The 22,487-nt window shown below is 38.8% G+C and overlaps 1 long non-coding RNA gene and 1 pseudogene across 1 annotated transcript in view; one reads left to right on the top strand and one right to left on the bottom strand.

Annotated features, from left to right (window-relative positions):
• LOC143669126 (uncharacterized) overlaps nucleotides 1-22,487 on the bottom strand; it is a 103,472-nt gene that overhangs the window by 73,747 nt on the left and 7,238 nt on the right. The gene's annotated exons all lie outside the window — the stretch shown is intronic.
• On the top strand, nucleotides 3,733-4,527 carry LOC143668719 (renalase pseudogene; annotated as a pseudogene).

The following is a 22,487-nucleotide window of genomic DNA, read 5'->3' as shown; positions in this document are numbered from 1 at the left end:
ATAGAGGAAGGCTAGCAGGGGTTGAGGTGGGGAGGGATTATTTTCCTCCAGCTCAGTGAGGTTTCAAAATTGTGCCCTAGCAAGGTCCTTTAACCTGGAGAGTAGGCCTTTGGTATGGAAAAGTCTCTGGGCATGTTTTACAATGTTTACTCCTACCAGGCTCCTGCAGGAACCGTAAGTGGGTCTTTTTCAGATCCTCACAGCTCCTAGAGGGAAACCCATAAATATGCACCTCTCCTGAGACTGGAAATGAGGAGTTTTTCACTCTTAAATTAATCCACACTTTGCCTCCAGAAATTCATCAAATTTACCATGTAAGTGTTCTATAAGTTTATGCCTCCAGGCCCAGCAGATTTCAGTTGTTTTTTTCTCTCTGGATGTATCTAACTCTCCAAATTTCTGTGTGGTTGCTTGCTCTACATGGATCTGCCGATTATCCAGTTTTTCTTTGTTGTTAAGTATGGGAGTGACAATTTATAAACTCTTTACATATCTGAGTTGAAATAATAAGTCCTCTGTAGATTTTTTAAGCCAATTTTCTCCTGTCATAAGCAATATATGAGACAACTTGCTTCATGACTGTCTCATCAGCAATTCATTTCACAATTATTTACAAATTCAATATGTGAAAAATTGAGTAAATGTGAATATTTTTTCATGTGAAAAATTGAGTAAATGTGAATATTTTTTCTCTATACTTGCTCCAAATGTTCTAAATGTATTGAAATGGGAGATGGTGGCTGTGGTAGGGTGAGAAGCCAAGGGGTGGTTCTTGAACAGTGATTGAAAACATTGTCATTAGGTATCAGATATTTACTGAAGGACCATCACTAAATATACTTGCCCCAGAATATTTATACAAGTCAGAAATATGGCAGAAAAAAGTTGGGAGCTGACAGAAAAAAAAGTGAATGATAGGGTGAATATGACAGATAACACAAACTGAATTATCCAAATATATATATATATATAATCTTAAATTATAGGCGTATATAAATTTGCAAGCATTAAACTCCCCATCTTTCCCTACTATGAACCATTGCTTGGATCCTTTTACCAGAGTTAAGAGGCCTGAGTAGGGTTGGGTTCAATGTGGGTCATGCCCAAAGGGGATGATCCACAGATAACTCTGAAGCCAGTTTATAAATGTAAATATGCATATGAATGGCAATAAGAAGAAATACAGAAGGCATATCTTTGAAATGCACAGATTTTATAAATTAAAAACACACCTTCAGGTCAGGGGAAACTTCCAGCTATGGCAACATGCAGAAGTCAGAAAACCTTCTGTTCATAAAGTAAGTAACGTTAGCATGCTACTGGACAGAAGGGTTATCAACAGCCATGTCAGGGGGTTGGAAAGTGACCAAAGGTAAACAATAAATTGAGGAGCATTTATTCTTGAAAGATTACTAGAGCTTTGGGTAAAAACAGTAGGAGTGATCTTCTTGCCTGGGGAAACTCCTACCCATCTCTATTCTGTTGATGAAAATAGCAATTTTACAAAGCAGGGCTGGTCAGAAAAGCAGCATATTTGTTACCAGAGGGAGAAATTTCACTTTGGGAAGGGGGCAAAACCCCACAGCTTTGGCAAACACTGTGAAAAATAAATGAGAGGAAACCACGAGCTCAACTAGCCTGAAAATGTGTACTTGGTGGGGGCAAGTAACGAACAGGCAAAAATTATACAGGTAAAAATTATCCATATACCCTGGAAAGGAGAGTTCCACTTAAGAGCTCTCTACACATCCTGGTTGACTAAGAAACTAGGAATTCATATGAGGAAAATGTGAGAAAGACTGGTAGAAAGTCAAAATCAAGGGTGACTTGAGAATCACTTGAATTTTCAACATCTTCCCCAAACCACATGCAGACTGATTGCTAGAAAATGAATGCCTAGTAAGTGAGAGGTGTTGAGCATAAACTTTACCTGAATCACTGTCTGGCTACTAAATCATTCAAGTTGAAGTTGAAAGTGTTGATCCCTATTAATCTGGTTGAAAAGTAAAAATTAATAATAAAAAGCTAAGCAGAAAACCAGCGGCTACCTGTGGGGAGAAACATTTTGCACCTTAAATTCAGGTTAGATACAATAAAGAAAAAAGCAGAGAAAGAGATCAAACATTGAAGTTACTACAATACCCTACCAATTACAATATTTAAAAATCTCCATTTTTCAACCAAAAATTACAAGACATTCAACAGACGGGGGAAAAAGCAACAGTCAATAAAGGCTAACTCTGAATTGGCCACAAATGCTGATTTTGAAGATAAAGATTTCAAAGCAGCTACATAAATATGATCAATGAATCCCAGTAAAAAAAATATAAGAACAATGACTCAATAAATCGGGATTCTCAGTAGAGAAATGAACACTATGGAAGAAAAGTGAATTGAAATTCTAAAATTGAAAATATAGTAGAAATGAAAAATGCCTAAGATGGGCTCAAAAATAGATTGGAGATGACAGAAGAAATAATAAGTGAATTTGAATATGGATTAACAGTTATTATCCAATCCAAAGAGCAGAGAGAGAAAAATACTGAAGGAAACTGAATAGAGCTTGAAAGGTTGGTGGCACGATGTCAAAAATAGCAGCAATCAATTGATTGGGTTCTCAAAAGCTTAGGAGAGGGAAAAAAAGGTAGACATCCTTATCAAAATCCAGGTAGTTTAGAAATTGACAAACTGATCCTAACATGCAAAGGACCTAGAATAACCCAAACAACTTTTTTTAGGCGCGGAATTGAACCCAGGTCTCCCACATGGAAGGCTAGCATTCTACCACTGAACCACCTGTGCACCCGTAACAATTTTTAAAGGGAAGCACAAAAGTTGAAGAACTTAACTAATTGATTTTAAAACTTCTGATAAAGCCACAGTCATTAAGAGAGTTGGGTATTGGTATAAGCATAGACATATTGATAAATGGAACTGAACAGACAGACCTAAATTAATCAGGGCTTTCCAGGGGAGCAGAGTCAACAGGATATATGTATGTAAGTGTGTATGTTTGTGCGTGTGTGTATGCGTGTGCATGTGTACAATTTTATTTTAAGGAATTGACTCATGTAACTGTAGGAGCTGGCAAGTCTGAGATCCACAGGGCAGGCTGTCAGGCTGAACATTTTGGTAAGAATAATGTTGCAGTTTTGAGTCCAAAATCTTTAAAGGAGGCCAGCAGGCTGGAGACTCAGAGAGGAGTAGAGGGTGTAGTTTGAGGCACAATTTCTTCATTTTCTGGAAACCTCACTTATTTGCTCTCAAGGTCTTCAACTGATTGGATGACGTCCACCCACATAATGGGGGAAAATCTCCTTTACTTAGAGTCCACTGATTATAGAAGCTCACCATATCTGCAAAATACCTTCGCAGCAACATCCAGGCCAGTGCTTGGCCAAACGACTGGACACCAAAGCCAAGCCAAGCTGACACCTAAGATAAACCATCACGAAGTCCAGAAACAAACTCACATTTATGGTCAATCGATTTTCAACAAAAGTACCATGGCAATTCAAAGAAGAGAGGAGTCTTTTCAACAAATGATGCTGAAACAATTGGCTAGTCATACTTGAAAATATGAACTTAAATCTGTAACTCACACCCTACACAAAAATTAACTCAAAATGTAAGAGGGAGCCCGGTGCGTTGGAGCCCAGAGAGCATTCACTGGGTTCAGCCCAGGTCCCACAGACCCCAGGACTGCCTGCCCAAGTGCAGAAGGCAGGAGCCATGGCATGGGTGCTGACCGTGGGTGCCGGGCTGGCGGAAGCTTGTGTGCCACCCTGCTGAGGATGGTCCTTTGCACCTCACTGTGTGGGACGAGGCTGGGGATCCAGTTTTTAGGATGAACTGTTAGCTCATGGCATTTTGAAACCCCTAATCTCTCCCATTGAAAGAATGGTGAGAAGGAGACTGTAACTTTGTGGCACCTCAAGGAGTTTCTTCAATTATTAAGCATCACTTAAAAGAATCAGGAGCAGCCATCTACTTCAGATAGTGTGTGACCGAGGGCAACCTGAAGAATGATAAGTGGGACGTCTCCAAGGAGACAGGCCCCCTGAGCAGTTTGATCTTCTTGTTCTCACAATGCCAGTTCCTTCGATTCTGCAGCTTCAAGGTGACATCATGAACTTAATTAGCGAATGCCAAAGGCAGCAACTGTAGTCTGTGAGCTACTCCTCTCGCTATGCTTTGGGCCTCTCTCATGAGCTGGCATGAAGACTGATGGCCCTCGGGCTGGGCAGTACATCACCAGCAATCCCTGCATACGCTTCATCTCCATTGGAAATAAGAAGCGCAGTATAGAGGCGTCAGAAATTGGACCTTCTCTCGTGATTCACATCGCCATTCCACTTGGAGTTGCATACTTGGAACACAGAATTGAGGATGTACAGGAATTAATCTTTCCAGCAGTTGGAAAATATTTTTCCATGTTTGCCTCAGCCCGTTGATACCAAATGCCAAAAATGGAGATACTCACAGGGTTTATATAGAAGATTCCTCTCGAGTGCCAATTCCAATTGACCGGTAGAGGCTGCCTGAAGCACTAAGTGAGAAGGCCACTTCTGGGCTTAGTGGAAAAGAATGCCACAATTGATTAGTGAATTCTGCCGAGAATTGCTGCACATCTCACCCCTGTAACGTATGATGTAGTTGAGGAAATTTGCCTACCAAGACGAATGATCTGAGAAGACAACCAGACTTGATTCTGGAATCGGTACAATTACCTTTGTAAATGGACAAATCAGTTCTCTGAGAACCAGTCTCTCTCGTCAGTTTCACCTGAAGCTGTTCACTTGGGTGAACTGATAAAATGGAAGGTTTAAACCAACAAAACTGAAGACCTTAGGACTCCCAATATGACAATGATGCTTATGTGAAAAGGCCCTGCTTAATGGATCCTGCTACTTTTCTTTTGTTTTCCATTTTCTTTAATTGAGGTAAAATTCACATAATATAAAATCAACAATTTTAAAATATAGAATTAAGTGATATTTAGTACGTTCACAATGTTGTACAGCCATCACCACTGTCTATTCCCAAAACATTTTCAACACTTCCAAAGGAAACCCACAAACATTAAACAGTCTTTCTCCATTCCCTCATTCCCACCTCACCCCTACCCCCAACTCCTAGAAAACATTAATCAGCTTTTTTTCTAAGGATTTGCCTACTTTGGATATTTCATATAAATGGAATCATATAATAATAATTATATATATATATATATATATATGAGCTAAAATTCTAAACCTTATAGGATAAAATATAGGAGATAATCTTTGTAACCTTGTCTTAGGCAAAGTTTTCTTGGCTATGATACTAAAAGCACAATCCAAAAGAGAAAAAAAGCAATAAATTGGGCTTTTTCAATAATATTTTTTTCAAACTGTAAACACAAGCCATAGACATAGGGAAAATATTTGTAAATCTTTTATCTGATAAATGCCTTACATACAGACTACATAAATAGCTCTTGCAACTCAATAAAATGAAAGAACATTTTTTTTAAAAAAAGGAAAACATTTGAATAGATATTTTAATAGAAAAGGCATAAGAATGGCTGGTTAGTTCATGAAAACATGTTCAACATCGCTAGTCATCAGGGAAATGCGTATTTCCCTAAATACACACACTATACATCTGTCTACTAGATTAGCTATAAACCAGCAAAATGACAATACCAAGCATTGATGAGTATGTGGAGAAACAGGAGCCCTCATGTACTGCTGCTGGGGATGTAAAATGCCACAGCCACTTCGGAAAATAGTTTTGGAGTTTCTTAAAAAATTAAGCACACTTACCATATAACTTAGCAATTCTATTCTTATGGACCAATTCAAGAGAATGGAAAATATAGATCCATAAAATGTGAATATTCATAGCAACACTGTTGGCCATTGCCCAAAATGGATAAAGAAGATGTAGTATATACATACAATGGAATACTATTCAACAATAAAAATAAACTACTGACACATCTACAATATGAATAAACCTAAAAAACATCACACTGATTGAAAGAAACCATACACAAAAAAATACATATTGTAACACTTCTTTTATATGCAGTTTCTCAAAAAGGAAAAATTATAGTGATAAAAAGCAGATAGAGGTGGCCTGGAGCAGAATTTGGGAGTGGAACTGACTACAAAAGGGCCGAACGAAACTGTTTTGGGGGTGGAAATTTTTTAAAACCAGATTGTTGTGATGGTTGGGTAATGTATAAAATTTCCAAAAATCTCAAACTGGACTTCTAATGGGTCAATTGTATGATATGCAAGTTATACCTCAGACAGCTGTTTAAAGATATACGTGTATAAATATATACACACACACATACGCATGCATTGTATGAATGTGTATTTATGTTTATTTAAAAGTAGATATATTTTCACATTTTGCTATTGATATTTCTGTTTTCACACTGTCCCCAAGGTAAATCAAAGAAATACTCTCTCACCTCCTTTAATATTTAGCACTTCTCACAGCCCTACTCTTTCAGTTTTAAGTCTCAAGCCCTTTGAAAGAATCATGATGATCTTTACACTCCTTCATTTCTCCACTGGCTGATTCAATTCATCCATTTAAAGTTTGGGCATCTTTCACTGCAGAAGAAAAAGGGGACTACCCTATTGGAGCTAAGTGCCAATTTGAGTATTACCTTAGTATTTTTTCATATATTTCTGATATTTTCGGGATGGTATCATTTATCTCATATTTGATAACTCCCTTAAGAATTGTTCATTTAATTTATCATGATAACACTGTTAGTGAGTAGGACAATTATAATAAACCTGGGACAGTGTAACTACCTATCCCTTGCCTTTAACCAATATCCCATATGCTTCACTTGGCATCTTCCTTCCCTTGTTTTGCCATGGTCCCAATTTTTTCCTCCGACACCAAAAGGTAGATGAGAGAGGAAAATTTTATCCCAGAAACCTGAAGATTTATAGCCTCAGCACCTGCAAGCAATAGGAAATTCCCTTAAGTTTTCTCTCTATTCTTAAAATATGATTGAATGCAAATTTCAAACATAGAGTTGTTTTCCTCCAGGGGCCAAATTTTAACCTGGATAAAAGAGTCAATGATTCAAGGTAATTTTTGAACACCACAAACTGATCACATCGTCAGTGAGAATTAAGAAAAACAAGGATATTTTACTAATTTATTTATTTCCAGAATTTTATTGTTTGCAAAGCAATTTCTCAATGTAACTTTATTAATTTTTCATAACAGCCCTGTGAAGTGAATATCATTACCTTTATTTTATAAATGTAGGAATAATATATTTAACATAATGTCCAAAGATATATGGAAGTAAATGGTAGATTTATCTCCCAAATTCATTCTTTGTAAAATTAAATCATTTGATTGGATCAATGTTTCTCATGGAGAAACAGGGTAATAATAAGAATTCCCTTCTCACTGGATGTTTAGAAGGTTGAAATGTCCCTGTTCTACTCTTCAACTCCAGGTTATAATAGCAGAAAGAGTGGCCATTATGCTAGAATTTGGTGAAACCTACATTTGCTGTCCCATATGGATGGAAAAGTAATCCAAACAGATCCAGAGGTCACTCTAGGTAGATTATGTTGACCAAATGATGATTCTGCGAACTTAGCTTTCATAATATGGAAATATAGCACTATTATAAACATTGTAATTTCTCATTTAAAAAGAAATAGGAAACTCCTGGGGAAAATGGTGGCATAGAGGCTCCAGGACTTATTCGTCCTTCAAAAGCAGCTAGTGGGCAGGCAGAAACTGTCTGAAGCAACTGTTCTGAGCTCCAGAGACCAGGGCAGCATGGTACACCATCCAGGGCGGAGTCTGAGACTCTGAAGTACAAAAATGAGAAAGTGCAGTGACTGCTGGCACCCATCCTACACTCTCAATGTGAGCTGCCTTGGGTCTGGACCCTGCGTGGCTGCTGTGGATGGAGAGGGTTGTGGAAGCTTTCCTCCCCAAGAACAGCTGAATACAGAGCACAGCTCTGATTGGCAAATTTAGATCACTGGGTTCCAAGTCTGAACAGCTGTTTAGCCTGCCCTAAATAGGACCACTATAGCCATTGTTTCAACCCCCCACTGAGAGGAGCAAAGGTGGTGGAGGTTTAGAGATGCTGAGCCTGTTTAGGGCTGTGGAGAACAGTTTGTTGAAGAGTCCATTGGATGGGAGGGCCAGGAAAACACAGCCTTGGGAAGCTGTCAAAAAGGCTTTTTCGGCAACTTTCCTGATCTTCTCTTCTGGGATCTTTGGAGCTGTTCTGTCCCACCTGTGGGAGTTTGGCTAGGAAATACTGACTTGGGAAAGTCTTCTCCAGGTGATGCTACACCCAGAATTTGTCCTTCAGGCAAAATCAGCTAGAGTAAATGAAAAGAAAGTTAAAAGAAACTGCAGAGGCAAAATAAAAACAAACAGAGATCAAGTTTTCTGGAGAAGAAACAGTTGAAAGGAAGCTTTCTCTTGGGGATAAAACAAATAAGGCAATCTTAAATATTGTACCCCAGGGCGGGCCACGGTGGCTCAGCAGGCAAGAATGCTTGCCTGCCATGCCCAAGGACCCGGGTTCGATTCCTGGTGCCTGCCCATGTAAAAATAAAAAATAAAAAATAAAAAAATTGTACCCCATAACCAGGGCAAAACTCAGATGAAGAAGGACTGAAAAAAAATCTGATCAATGAAATGTGGGCAATTCAAAAGGTATAAAGTTGAATCAAATGTGAAAAAAAACTGAACACAAAGCCAAACAATGAAATCCTAGGCAAGAGAGAAAAATTGACCTTCAGAGTAAACTCATCAAGATAATAAGGTGCCTAGATATCAGCAAAAAATTACAAGCCATACTAAGAAATAGGAAGACATGGCCTAAGCAAAGTAATAAATTAAAACTTTGGAGGAGAAATCGAATGTGGAACAACTAATCAAAAATTTCAAACAAATCTCCCAAATCAATTCAAGGAGATAAAGGAAATATGGCCACAGAGATAAAGGACATTAGAAGACACTGGGTGAGCATAAAGAAGAATTTGAAAGTGTGACATGAAACAAAATTTATTTGGTAATGAAAGGCAAAATAGAAGAGATTGAAAATACACCGGGGGGTGCATGTGCAGTTCAGTGGTAGAATGCTCACTTTTCATGCAGGAGATCTGGGTTCGATTCTCCGACCATGCACCCTCTCCCCCCACAAAAAAAAATACACTGGAGCACATCCATTAGTAATTGAACTTTGTAAGTTATTACTGAAACATTACAAAAATGTTTTGTTGCACCAATTTTAAAAACTTTTACACTGTAATTCATGTTATTCCAAAGCAAACCAAAGGTAAATTTCTCATGGTTCTTGCTGTTATAGCAGCATTTGAGGAAGACTAGAATCTTTTATACCTTTGTAATAGATTTAAAAAACAAACCTGATTGCAAATCCTTTCTTTTTTAAAAATCTTAAACCAGGTACCAAGTTTTTGGTTCAAATTGTGTAGCATAAGTTAAATTTAAATTGCATTCTATTAACCAATATGAGTGTATTTCTTTAAGCTTAGTTACGTTTAAATAAACTTTTGAAAAAAAATACATTGGAGGCATAAAATAACAGATTTGAAGAGGAGATGAAAGAATAAACAAACTAGAAGATAGAACAATCAGAATCTCACATACAGAAGAGCAGATAAATAAAAGAATGGGGAAAAAAATGACCAGGGTCTCATGGAATTGAATGACAGCACAAAGAATATAAGTATGGAAGGAAAAAAGGACAGAAAGAATATTTGAGGAAATAATGGCTGAAAATTTCCACATTAACAAATCAAAGGGGAAAACCCACCCAATCATCTTGATGTAGAAAAGGTATTTAACAAAACTCAGCATCCTTTCTTGATAAAAAACTTCAAAATGTAAGAAATAAGAGCAAACCTACTCAAGACGACAAAGGGCATGTATAAAAACTCACAGCTAGCATCATACTCAATTGCTGAGAGATCAAATACTTTCCCTCTAAGATCTGAAACAAAACAAGGATGCCCACTGTCACCACTGTTATTCAGTATTGTGCTGGAAGTCCTAACTAAAGCAGTTAGGCAAAAATAAATAAATAAATAAATGCATCCAAATTGGAAAGGAAGAAATAAAAATTTCACTATTTGCAGATGACATGATCCTATTTAAAGTCCAAAAAAAACCCATAACAAAACTACTAGAACTAATAAAAGAGTTCAGCAAAGTATTGAAATGAAAGATCAACATGCAAAAATCAGTAGTTTCTCTACACTAGTCATGAGCAATCTGAGGAGGAATCAAGTAGTAACTTTCATTTACAATAGCAACTAAAAGAATAGAATATCTAGGAATACATTTAACCAAGGATGAAAATGACTTGTACACAGAAAACTACAAAGCATTGCTAAAAGAAATCAAAGAAGACCTAAATAAATGGAAGGATATTCTGTGTTTATGGATTAGAAGGCTAAATATCATTAAGATGTCAATTCTATCCAAATTACTTTACAGATTTAACACAATCCCAGTAAAAATTCAAACAGTTTAATATGAAGGAATGGAAAAGCCATTATCAAATTTATCTGGAAGGGTAAAGGTCCCTGAATAGCCAAAATCATCTTGAAAAAGAAGAACAAAGTTGGAGGACTCATACTTCCTGACTTTAAAGCATATTATGAAGCTACAGTGGTAAAAACAGCATGGTATTGCCATAAAGACAGGTATTTTGGCCAATGGAATCAAAGTGAAAATTCAGAAATGGACCCTCACATCTATGGACAATTGATACTTTGACAAGGCTTCCAAGTCCACTTAACCTGGACAGAGTATACTTTTCAAAAAATGGAGCAGAGAAAACTGGATATCCATATCCAAAAGAATGAAAGAAGACCCATATCACAATCTTCATACAAAAATTAACTCAAAAATAGATCAAGTTTTTCAGAATGTGAATTTGTTCTGGATGTCAGTGATTTCTTCAAATTAAAAACAATAAATAAATGATTTACAGAACCTGCCCCTCTTGGATATGCCAGATGCAAAGATAATTCCAAGGCTAACTCCCAAGTACAAGACGGCTTTGCCGGCCTGACAGATGCTATCCTTAGAAGTCCTGTCTCCTTTTGTGGGGCAGCATCTGGGTCTTCTTCAACAGCACCGAATGATGGAAAGTAAAAGGAGGCAAAGAGATTTGTAGTTTCCATAAATGTTTAAATTAAAGATTCGTGTACAAAATATAATGTGCATGACAACTCACACCTATACACATACACAATAAAATATGAGGCTCAAAAAAAAAATAGATCAAAGACCTAATATAAGAGCCAGGACCATAAAATTCCTGGAAGAAAATATAGGGAAGCATTTTCAAGATCTTATGTTTAGGCAATGATTTCTTAAACTTTGCACATGAGCAGTGAAATAAAAAATAGATAAATGGGATCACTTCAAAATCAAAAACATTTATGTTTCAATGACTTTGTGAAGAAAGTGAAAAGGCAGCCTATACAATAAGAGAAAATATTTGGAAACCACATGTGCTGATTTGAAAATATTATGTACCCCAGAAAAGCCATGTTTTAATCCTGATTCATTTTGTGGAGGTAGCCATTTCTTTCAATCTTAATTCAATACTGCAGGTTAGAAACTTTTGATTAGATTGACTCCACAGAGATGTGAGTCTCAATTAATGGGTACTACCTTTGATTAGATGGAGATGTAACTCCACCCATTCAAAGTGGGTCCTGTTTAGTTTACTAGAGCCTTTTAAAGGAGAAATATTTTTCAGAAAAGGCAGAAACAACAGAGCCAACAGAAACTTAACAGCAGAGCTGACAGGCAGAGAACAGAGACACAGATGTTCAGAGATGCTTGGAGTCCAGCAGATGTTGCCATGAGATGTTAAACAAGCCAAAACCTGTAGAGAGTCAAGGGATGCCAAGAGATGAAAGCCAGCCCTGGAGAAGCAGAGTGAAGGACCCCCATTTAAACAGAGGCTGAAAGCAATGGAGCCAAGGAGCAAGGGACCAGCCCATGACATTCATGTGACTACCCAGCTGACAGAGGTGTTCCTGACCCATTGGCCTTTCTTGAATTAAGATATCTTTACTTGGATGCCTTAGTTTGGACTTTTTTTAAGCGTGGATCTATAAACTTGTAACTTATTAAGTTCCCCTTTTAAAAAGCCATTCCATTTCTGGTATGCTGCATTTTGACAGCATTTAAGGAATTAATCACTACATATCCAGTAAGAATTTACTATCTGGAATATGAAAATAAATCCTACAACTCAATTATAAATAGACAAGCAATTGAAAACTGGGCAAAATACTTGAATAGACATTTTTCCAAAAAGGAAATACAAATGGCTAAAATGCAGATGAAAAGATGCTCAACATCACTAGCTATTAGGAAAATGCAAATCCAAACCACAATGAGATCTCATTTCACACCTACTAGAACGGCCACTATTAGAGACCAGATGTCGAAAAATAGGAACACTCATTCACTGCCTGTGAGAATGTAAAAAGGTGCAGCTGTTATGGCAGACAGTTTGGTGGTTTCTCAGGAAACTAAGTATAGAATTACCGTATGATCCAGCCATTCTGCTGCTTGGTATATACCCAGAAGAAATAAAAATAAGAACTTGAACAGACATTTGCATATCAATATTCATAGTGGCATTAGTCTCAATTGCCAAAACGTGGAATCAAACTATGAATGGATAAACAAAATGTGGTATATACATACAATGGAATATTATTCAGCTATAAGAAGGAATGAAGTCCTACCATATGCAACAACATGGATGAAGCTTGAAGACGTTATATTGAGTGAAATTAGCCAGAAATGAAAGGATTAATATTGTGTCATCTCACTAATATGAACTAATTAAAATAAGCAAATTTGTAGAGTTAGAGTCTAGAATAGAGGGTACCAGGTGATAGAATAGTGGTAGAGAATGGAGAGTTAATGCTTAATTTGTGCAGGATTTCTATTTAGGTTAATTGTACATGTTTAGAAATGTGTGGTGGTGATGGTTGCACATTGTTGTGAGTGTAATTAACAGCACTGAATTATGTGTGTGAATGTGGCTGAAAGGGGCAGTTTTCAGCCATATATTTTTCTGGAAGGAAAGCTAGAAGATTAAACATGGGACTGTATAACATCATAAACCTTGTTATGGACAGTGACTCTGGTTAATAGTACAAATAGAAGAATATTCTTTCATGAAGTATAATAAATGTGCATCACTATTACAAGGTATTAATAATAATGGTATCTGGGAAAAAATAACTGCAAATTATGGACTATAGTTAACAGTGATATTTTAATATTTTTTAATCAATTATAACAAAGTTATCACATCAATGGAATGTCAGCAATGGGGGTATATTGGAATATTATATTTTTTACATGGCTTTATGGAAATCTACAATAATTTTTGAAAACCATTATGCTAAGTGAAAGAAACCAGATTCAATATGTTACATATGTTAGGATTTCATGTGTATAAAATGCAAATATAAATAAATCTACAGAGACAGAATTACATTAGTGGCTATGAAGGGCTGGGAAAGGATAGAGGGATTGAGAAGTGACTGCTAAGCTGTAAGGGTTTTTTCAATTTGGAGAGATTGTGGAGATGAATGCACGATTCTGTGATTATACTAAAAGCTATTGATTGTACACTGTGGATGGATTGTATGGTATATGAATACACTTCAATAAAACTGCTTTGAAAAAACAAATAGAATTTAACTCTTCCAACTGAGAATAATAATTCGCAAATTTAGCAATCATAAACTGCTGTGGGCTAATTATTTATTTGTTTGGACTTAAATTCTAGCTTTCTCTAGATTTACTGTCTGTCAAATATATGAGCATTTCATAAGTCTGTACAATTTAACATGTCTTCTTCAGTTTAATGGCCAGTGTGTGCTTTGTAAGTACATGAAAAATCCATTATTTGATTTCTTCCTTTCAAGAGAAATGGCTCAGACAGAATGCAATCACAGTTATACTTTCTCCTTGGATTAGGAAACTCAGGGTCAGGAAGTAGTTACTTGTGCTAAGGTTTCTCAGAAGCAACATGGATCAGTAAAGTCTTCACATGACAGTTATAATTAAGGGATGATATACTAGTTAAGCTAGCAAATGATTTTTCCAAAAAACAAAGATCAAAGTTACATTGAATAATGAAGCTGAAAATCAGTCTCCTTTGTTATGGACATTATTTTAATTACTTATTTTATTCACTTATTATTATTATTACTGTTATTATTATTTCTATTAGTTAACTAGTATGTGCCAGACATTCTACAACACATTTTACATGCATTGCCTAATATGAATTAATCCCTCCTATAAAGTAAGGAGGTTTATCCCTATTTAGAAAATGTTCCCTAAGATTTAGTGGGGTACAGAATCTTGTCCAAAGTCACACAACCACTAATCAAAAAGTCAGGATTGGAATTCAAGCTCAAATTCAAAAGTACTTACATCTAGTCAATAAGTTATAATTTACTCACACCAGATTTTAAAACACCACCCACAGCTACGTGTTTATAGAGCCCATGCACACACATTTTGAATGCACAGACACACACATCCAAACAACTTATAAGTGTCATTTGTTTTGCATCCAAACTGTCTTTTTTTACCTTGATTTTTCCCCCCTAAACAGGCATAGCTATTTCAGAATTGTAATGGCCTTGCTCTGTGAGAGACATGATATAATGGACTGCAGAGACTCTGAAAGAGGTTATTTCCCGCCACAGAGACCATATCCTGCCTGTTGTGAATGTCTAAAAGAGATGCACAGTCTGCCATATCATTTCTCATCCATGTCAGTGACAAACTGTTTTTCTTCTAGCACTAGTGGTTTGAATATATAAGCTACCAAAAATGGGGAGTTTTTTCAGAACTCATACACACACACACAGAAATCATGATGGAACCACAAAATAGAATTCAAGTACCTTAAAACTATATTAAACCTACAAAAGCAAAAGAAAAAAAATGTAGCATTTAGCCAAATGATTCAGTGACCAACAGCCCTCAGATGTTATCAACTACATATGGCACACATAAACTCACATTTATGAGGGTCACTATGTCCAGAAACTATGCTAAGTGCTTTACTGGCTCTATGTCCTCGGTTCTCTGCAGCAACCCTATGAGATAGTGTAATAATATGATTATTATTTCCTTTTCCAAATGAGAAAACTAGAAGAAAGAAAGGTCAAGTAAACTTGTGTAAGGGCACTCAGCTAGAATAAGGCAGAGCTGGGTTTCCAACTCTGGCTTCAGAAACTGAGCTGTAACCTGTACACATGTATTTGCATTAGAGCCAAATTTTAGCACCAGGGAAATTCAGATTTCCAGGGGCAAACATCAGAATGTCCAGAAGTCAATTTGTTTGACAAAGTATTCAAAAGATGATGTCCATTCATGAAAACATATTCAAGCTTCTAAAAAATAGTTACTAGACTCTGATTTCACTAGACCGTGGCTTCAAAGAGCATGTGTCTTTCTCTGCCTTAGGCTTTTGCTGAGATTGAAATAGAAAGGAGGCTAATAGAAGGGCATTTTATGTATGCTTTTACCTTTTCTTTTCCAATTAAGAACCATATTTAATCCATTTTTGGCCTAGATTTGTGTTGGCAAATAGCTTTCATTGCTTGTACGAACTCCAGCCAATCCATGCTCCTGGAGACAAATCCTGAGATTGTGCCCAGAGAAGGGGGATCAATTAGCATTGTCTGTGGTGGCATGGGTGTGGCAGCGAACATGACCTGTGTTTAACAACCCTGCCCTAGACAAACAAATCCACCCCTCCTGAAATACACCCCAGAGTAGTCTGTGTCTACACAGAAGCCACGTGAGATTAGAGAGAAAGGAGGAGTCAGAGGAGAAAAGAGAAAGAAAAAAGAAAAGAAAAGAGGGAGCATTGGAAATGGGAAGGAAGGGAAGAGAAGAAAAGAAGGGAAGGAAGGAAAAGAGAGACGAAAGGAGGGACGGAAGGAAGGAGGATCTTGATGATTGATTTAAAATTTAAAGGACAGATCTTGACCTAAAATGTCCAGGTTGACTAACTATGTGTATAGAGTTGACGTGACAATTGTTGACTTTCCACACATCTTGCTTGGAACCCACCTGTCCACCACACCTCACCTCACGGCTGCACCTGAGCCACGCACTTGCTCTTGCCCCTGTATCTTTGTTCAAGCTATCTCCCCATCAGGTGGGCACCTCCCTCCCTTCCTTTCAGTCCCCTGCTCTCCTCTCTTCTATGTCCTGCCTCCACGGTGAATTGATCTTGCCACAGTCCCCAGAAGTTTTGCAGATCTGCAGGCAAGGGCCCCAAGGTCATCTTACTGGTCAGTGACAAGCTGGGGACTTGAACTCAACGTCTTCCCATTCAACAGTACCAGACTATTGCCTCCTAGTCAGATAAGAACCTTAACTAGTAACTGGGCTTCTGGATTTCATTCTCTAAGCAAGTCCCTTCCATTTCTGTCTTCTCATCCTCCACTCGCTCTTTCACTTGGACAGATCCTCTGTGCTCTGCAGGATGCTGTGGGTGCCGGGGTTGGGAACCGGTCAGCAGATGGACCTTCTGGCTATGTCTACCCATGTCATCTCAGCAAGCCATTTCTCTGAAACTGAGTTTCCTCATCCAGAATACGGGGTCAATAATTGCTTGGTCAATTGTCCAGGGTTGTTATAAGGACAGGTGAAGTGCTATTTTTTGCAAGCGCTATGTCAACTATCAAATACTGTACACATTGAGACCATCATATTTCCTTTCTCTCCTTCTCATCCCCAGTCCCTCTGCAAGGGCAGAGGATTGCCTCCTGGACTTTGGTCCTTTGGCATTGCCAGACACTTCCCACCCAGCCTGGACTTTCCCTCCAGCCCAGCACCCGCACCCGGCTGAACTCCTCACAATATAAATGTGACCTTTGATACAATGTCTGCAAGAGATTTATTCTGTTTTCTAGCCTCTGCAAATGTTTGCATTCATAAGGAAGAAGGATTGTTTTAATACTGAGTTAATACCGTGTGGCATATGATGAAATTGCATGACTGCCATTTTTTCAGTTTATGCAGAAGAAAATGTAGTCCCCTACCTGCCAACATCTGAAAGCTATAAATAGTGAGGAAAATAGAGAAGCCTTTAGCACCATTGAAATGCATTGGATTTGGAGAGTTTCTTGGAGGGCCAGAGTGGAAAAATATTTTGCTAAAAAATAGGGAGGGTAGCTCCTCCTGGCTTAAAAGGCAGGCAGTTTCGTTAATATTTACCCAGTCTGTGGTGAAGGAACACTCGGCTGTTTATCCCAGTGGAGGGGATGTTGGGAGACGCTGTTTGTCTAGTCAGAAATGCCCTTTGAGACTTCAAGGCTACCTGTGACCAACTTTCAACTAAATTTGTCTGTGGACTTTGTGTAAGTGATCCGGCCTTAACTAATCCATTTATTCTTCTCTGTAACCAAGGCACAGGATCCCTACCCCAAAGCTCCCCTGCTTTGGTTCACAAGGGTGGCTTCAGATTGTTCACCCAAATGCTGACTTTGAGACTTCAGGGTGAGTTCTGGATAAGTAGACTGAGTTTTATTTAATATAGGAAATAGCTATCACTCATTAAATAAAATAGACTATTTAACCAGTCATTTTTAAACATCTCTTGTTGCTCCATGGTAGAATAAGTGACACAAATGATTGACCATTTATAGTTGTAACTGGCTTTAATTCACAGAGGCAATTTATGTTTTACTTCATTTCATATTTGAAAGCACAGCTAAGGTTTTTAATCACTACCTTCATTGCCAAGCTGAGACTGCCATGGTGAACACTTGAAAAATGTATGATTTTTCAATCTCAAGCACCTCAAGTGCAGGCTCTTTTATAAAATACAGTTGTTCAAGGGATAGAATGGCCCTCATAAAATGCAGAGATAGGTTTCCTGAATAGTAATTCAATAGTGATTTTTGTTCATTGTTAATCAGCTTTATTTATTTCCATTTGCATTTAATTGTCAGATGTAATCCTCCCCGATTTCTTCTGGCCAGTACCTCAGGCTGCTGAGGCTAGAGCTAAATCTACAGAAGGGTTGATAAATGTCTGACCAGCATAAGAACTGGACTTAACGATTTGTAAAACTAATCCTTGCTACAGGGGTCATCATGCTGGGCTTCTCTTCCTTTGTTTATTTCCACACCCTTATGTTTACGTCACTAACCATTCAATCTCCTCAGTAGCCCTGTGACTAGTTATAGGGTCCCATTTTAGGAAGAATAAAATTCCAGTTAGTGTAAATAAGATGCTGGCATATTAAGTTTGCAGGTTCAATGTGACAGGTTGAACTGTGTCCCCAGAAACACACGTTCAAGCCCTAGCCCTAGTCCTGTGAATGTGACCCAATTTGGAAAGAAGATCTTTGAAGAGGTGTCTAGTTAAGGTGAGATGGGCCCGGATCCAATGGTACTGGCGTCCTTATAAGGAGAGGAAATCTGGACATGGAATGAGAGACAGAGACCAAGAGAGAGGGCCCTGTGCTGGATGCAGAGATTGAGAGATGCCTCCACAAGCCACGGCATGCCATGGGTGGCCAGCTACCTGCCAAGGCCCAGGGATAGGCACAGAACAGATTCTCTCTCTTTAAGAGGAGAATCTGATTTCAGACTTCTAGCCTCCAGAGCCACGAGACAATAAATTCCTATTGTTTAAGCCAACTAACTTGTGGCACTTTGTTATGGCAGCAGCGCCCACTCGAGTTCTCATTCCCAGGCTCCATCTACAGAGCCTTTGGAGTCTCCAGAGGGCAGGAATCTGCAGCCTGAGCTTCCTGTCAAATCGAAAAGTGTGCTAAATTCAAAGATGAAAGCCCCCATGTTGGGCTGCCAAAGAGTCAGCCTGCCTAAGCCTCACATCCTCTTGAGCTCGCATCTCCTGCAGTAGTCCCTGGTGAGCTTGCTGCTGAAGCCCACAGTTCAAATACAGGAGGGTCTTTCCCTTGTGGACTCTGATGGTTGGACTGAGCCACTGGGACGATGGGCTCCGCTTGTGTCTCATCCCTGGGAGGCAGGTTTAAGCCAAGTGTGTTTGTAGCACACATGAGCATCCAGGCATCTGAGGTGCAAGTCTCTGTCCTAACAGGAAAGCTGCTACTTGGGTTAACCCAAGCAGTGGAATGGAGATTTCCATCCAGAGAGAAAGGACACCACACAGAAATGAAACTTGGATTAGAGATTTACATTAGAACAGCCCTGAATCACATTCCTCTTCTACTTAGTTTATCCATTATTTGCTCTGATGTTCACAGAGGCCTCAGAGTATACACTTTAATACTAAAAAGAATAAACTTTAACATCCTTAATAATCTTAAGATTTTTTTCCTAGACATTTGTCACTGGAAGTTTTTAAATTATAGCCTAGTATTTCCTCAAGTATGTAAAAAAATAATAACAATTAATAGTGGTACTGTTATTTGGGATTCAACCCTCTGCAGTGGAATCTCATTGTTCACATTAGTTATATTCTATAAAGTTACCCAAAACACAGGATTAGCCAGTTCTGAACCACTGTTCCTAGGAGAAAATTAGGGCTAGGCTCCTGTGGGACTCCAGTCACCACATTTTACCAAGCGATCAACCCAATGCTTTGTTTAATGCGTGTTTCTGCTGAATATAAGGTGTTGATTCACTAACACTGAGCCCACGGCCGACAGCACTGTAGCTAGTGCCTGAACAGAGCTTATTTAACCCGTGTATCATCCCCATAAAGCCTATCACAGCTTTCTAGTGCTCAGGAAGCTGGGCAGCAGGTCAACACCAGGCTTGGAGGCCACTGAAACAGAGAAATCACTAACAAAAAGCCCCCAAATTTGGAAAACGTGTTACTAAATAGATCACAAAAAATAATATTTGTTTGTAGTGAGTGTTGGTTTAAAAAGATTATATACCCCAGAAAAGTCCTGTTCTCTTAATCCCAACCCAATCTTGTGTGGCAGACTTATTGTGGGTGGGGCCTCTTCATTCAGTTGTTTCCGTAGAGTTGCAAGTCCACCCACTCAAGGTGGGTCTTAATTAGCTTGCTAGAGTCTCTTAAGTGGAGAATATTTTGGAAAAAGCTCAGATATAGAGGCTTAGAAATTCTGAGAGCCATTTGAAACCAGAAGCCAAGAGAGAAGGACAGCAGACGTGCCTTCCCATGGGACAGAGAAACCTTAGCCACGATCGGTCTTTCTTGAGGGAAGGTATCGTCTTTGTTGGTGCTTTTATTTGGACATTTTCACTACCTTACAACTATAAATTTGTGATTTAATAAATCATCTTTGTAAAAACCAATCCACTTCTGGTTAGTATTGCATTCTGGCAGCTTTAGCAAACTAAAACATGGTGTGAGAGCGGAAATGAGAAGACAGCATTGTCTTGTTCACCTTCAGCTGGAAATGTGGTCATCAGGAGACATGAACTTTTTGCATCTGTGAGTGACTAGCACTTACCACGAGAATCGATTTTGGGGTGACAAATAAATTTTAGGAAGTAGGAAACTCACAAATACGAACTCTACGAATAATAAGGATTGACTCTGTTTCTTTAACTTTGCAGGTCAATACCAGTGACCAAATGAAAAAGCAAAACCTTTGCCAGCCATCATTGTGGCATGGAAGCAGAAGGAAAGGAAGTGAGGAAATACACAGAACGAAGAGGGAAAGAAATGAAGAAGTCAGTAGAAAATTACAGTGTTGAAAGCAGCAAGACATAAAAGAATTTGGGCTTTGGGCAAATTCTGAGAGCAGTCTCAGCTCAAAAATTCAAGATCTGGTTTATTCAGCAATTAAGTGAATCTGCCTAAGCCTCAGATTTTTCCATGATAAGAATAACACCCATCTTGTGAAGATATTGTGCATAGAAAGAGAATTGGCAGAAGCAAATAGTAAGTCACAGCTTATCCAACCTCCCCACAGCGTGGAAATCCTCTCCCCAGTGTCCCAGCCTGAGAAAGGCCACTTGCTGACCTTGGAGCTTGCAGTTTAGTGAAAGGGCCGCTCTCTTCTCTGCCATCTTATTAGAGGTGTGTTATTACTCCAGGGGGCTCAGGACCCCATGCCGCTGCCCATCCAGGATGCTGAGGGTCCATGTCTTGGTAGTCACTGCTGCATAACTATCCACCTTTTCAGCCACTTGAATCTTTCTGAACATGATCAGCTCACAGGCCATCCAACCCCCAGCCCACAAGTTTGCAGTTGATTTGTATAACTTTGTTTTCTCCTTGTAAAAGTCATGCATATCAAGACAGAAAAATGTGGAATAGCAGCCTAGAAGTTCACATCCACTATTAACATTCCATTAGGTATCTTTCTGATATTTTTTCCACACATGAATTTTTTTCTTCATAAAAATGGTATCATGCCATTGTGTAGCATTTTTGCTATATTCAATTAATTAGAAGATAGAGGTCCCACAGCTCAGGGGCTCACCCTTCCCCGGACTATGAATCTTCTTTAAAATTTGGAGTCTTAGTAATGCTTTTGAATCTTAGAAAACGTTCAACATTTCCTAGGTTTATTTAATTAAAATAGCCATTAATGTCCAAGAGGCATAATCCATATTTCTGTAAAATAGTCACAAAAAATATGTATCATAAATATTTCTCCCTGCTGAATTCCGGAGATGCTAAGTCTTGGAGTTATACCTAGAAACAGTTTTCTAATCTCTCGCACCCCAAAAGGAACCTCGGGACTATTGGTGCCTCCCGACCAGCCAGTCACGGCAGACTGAGGAACGGGGCTGAGGAGGACGAGGACAGAGCACAGGGTGGTTTAGGGGGAGCCTGCAGCAGAACCCAGCTCCATGGCCCTGCAGGACAGTGTGTGGCTGTACGTGGCAGCAAGCCCGACTGCCTCCCTCAGGATCCCTCCCTCTGCTCACCCGCTCCACGGACTCTCTTGTCAACTCTCAGAATCCCTGATGGGAGGAGGATGGTTAGCCACATTTAAAAACAAGGGACCAGGCGGTGCAAAGGTGGCGCAGTGGCAGAATCCTTGCCTGCCATGCCAGAGACCCAGGTTCAATTCCCGGTGCCTGCCCATGTAAAAACAACAAAAAAAATCAAGGGACTAGCATCATATAATTAGTCCTGCTCATGGAGCCTGTAGGTATGAGGCAAGGACTCGTTCATTCATTCATTCCTCTAACATTAACTGAGTACCTACCATGTCCCAGTATCCATGTGGGAACTGGGTACAAACCTCGAGGAAGTTTACATTCTAGGGGTCAAGGTGAAGGAGAGAAGCAAAGAAACCAAGCACATGCCCAAGGTAACTCAGAGCAGAGTGCTGCAAAGGTGAAAGAGCAGGATGGCATGACAGGCTGGTGGGAGGGAAGATGCAGAAATGTGAAAATCTGCAGGGAAGAGAGAGATAGATGCACAGCCCCTGAGGCAGAAACGGTCATGAAACAGAAAGAAGG

The sequence above is a fragment of the Tamandua tetradactyla genome, chromosome 25 (genome assembly GCF_023851605.1).
Source record: "Tamandua tetradactyla isolate mTamTet1 chromosome 25, mTamTet1.pri, whole genome shotgun sequence".
Lineage (NCBI taxonomy): Eukaryota > Metazoa > Chordata > Mammalia > Pilosa > Myrmecophagidae > Tamandua > Tamandua tetradactyla.
The sequence above is the reverse complement of the archived record's forward strand: the minus strand, read 5'-3'. Positions and strand labels throughout refer to the sequence as shown.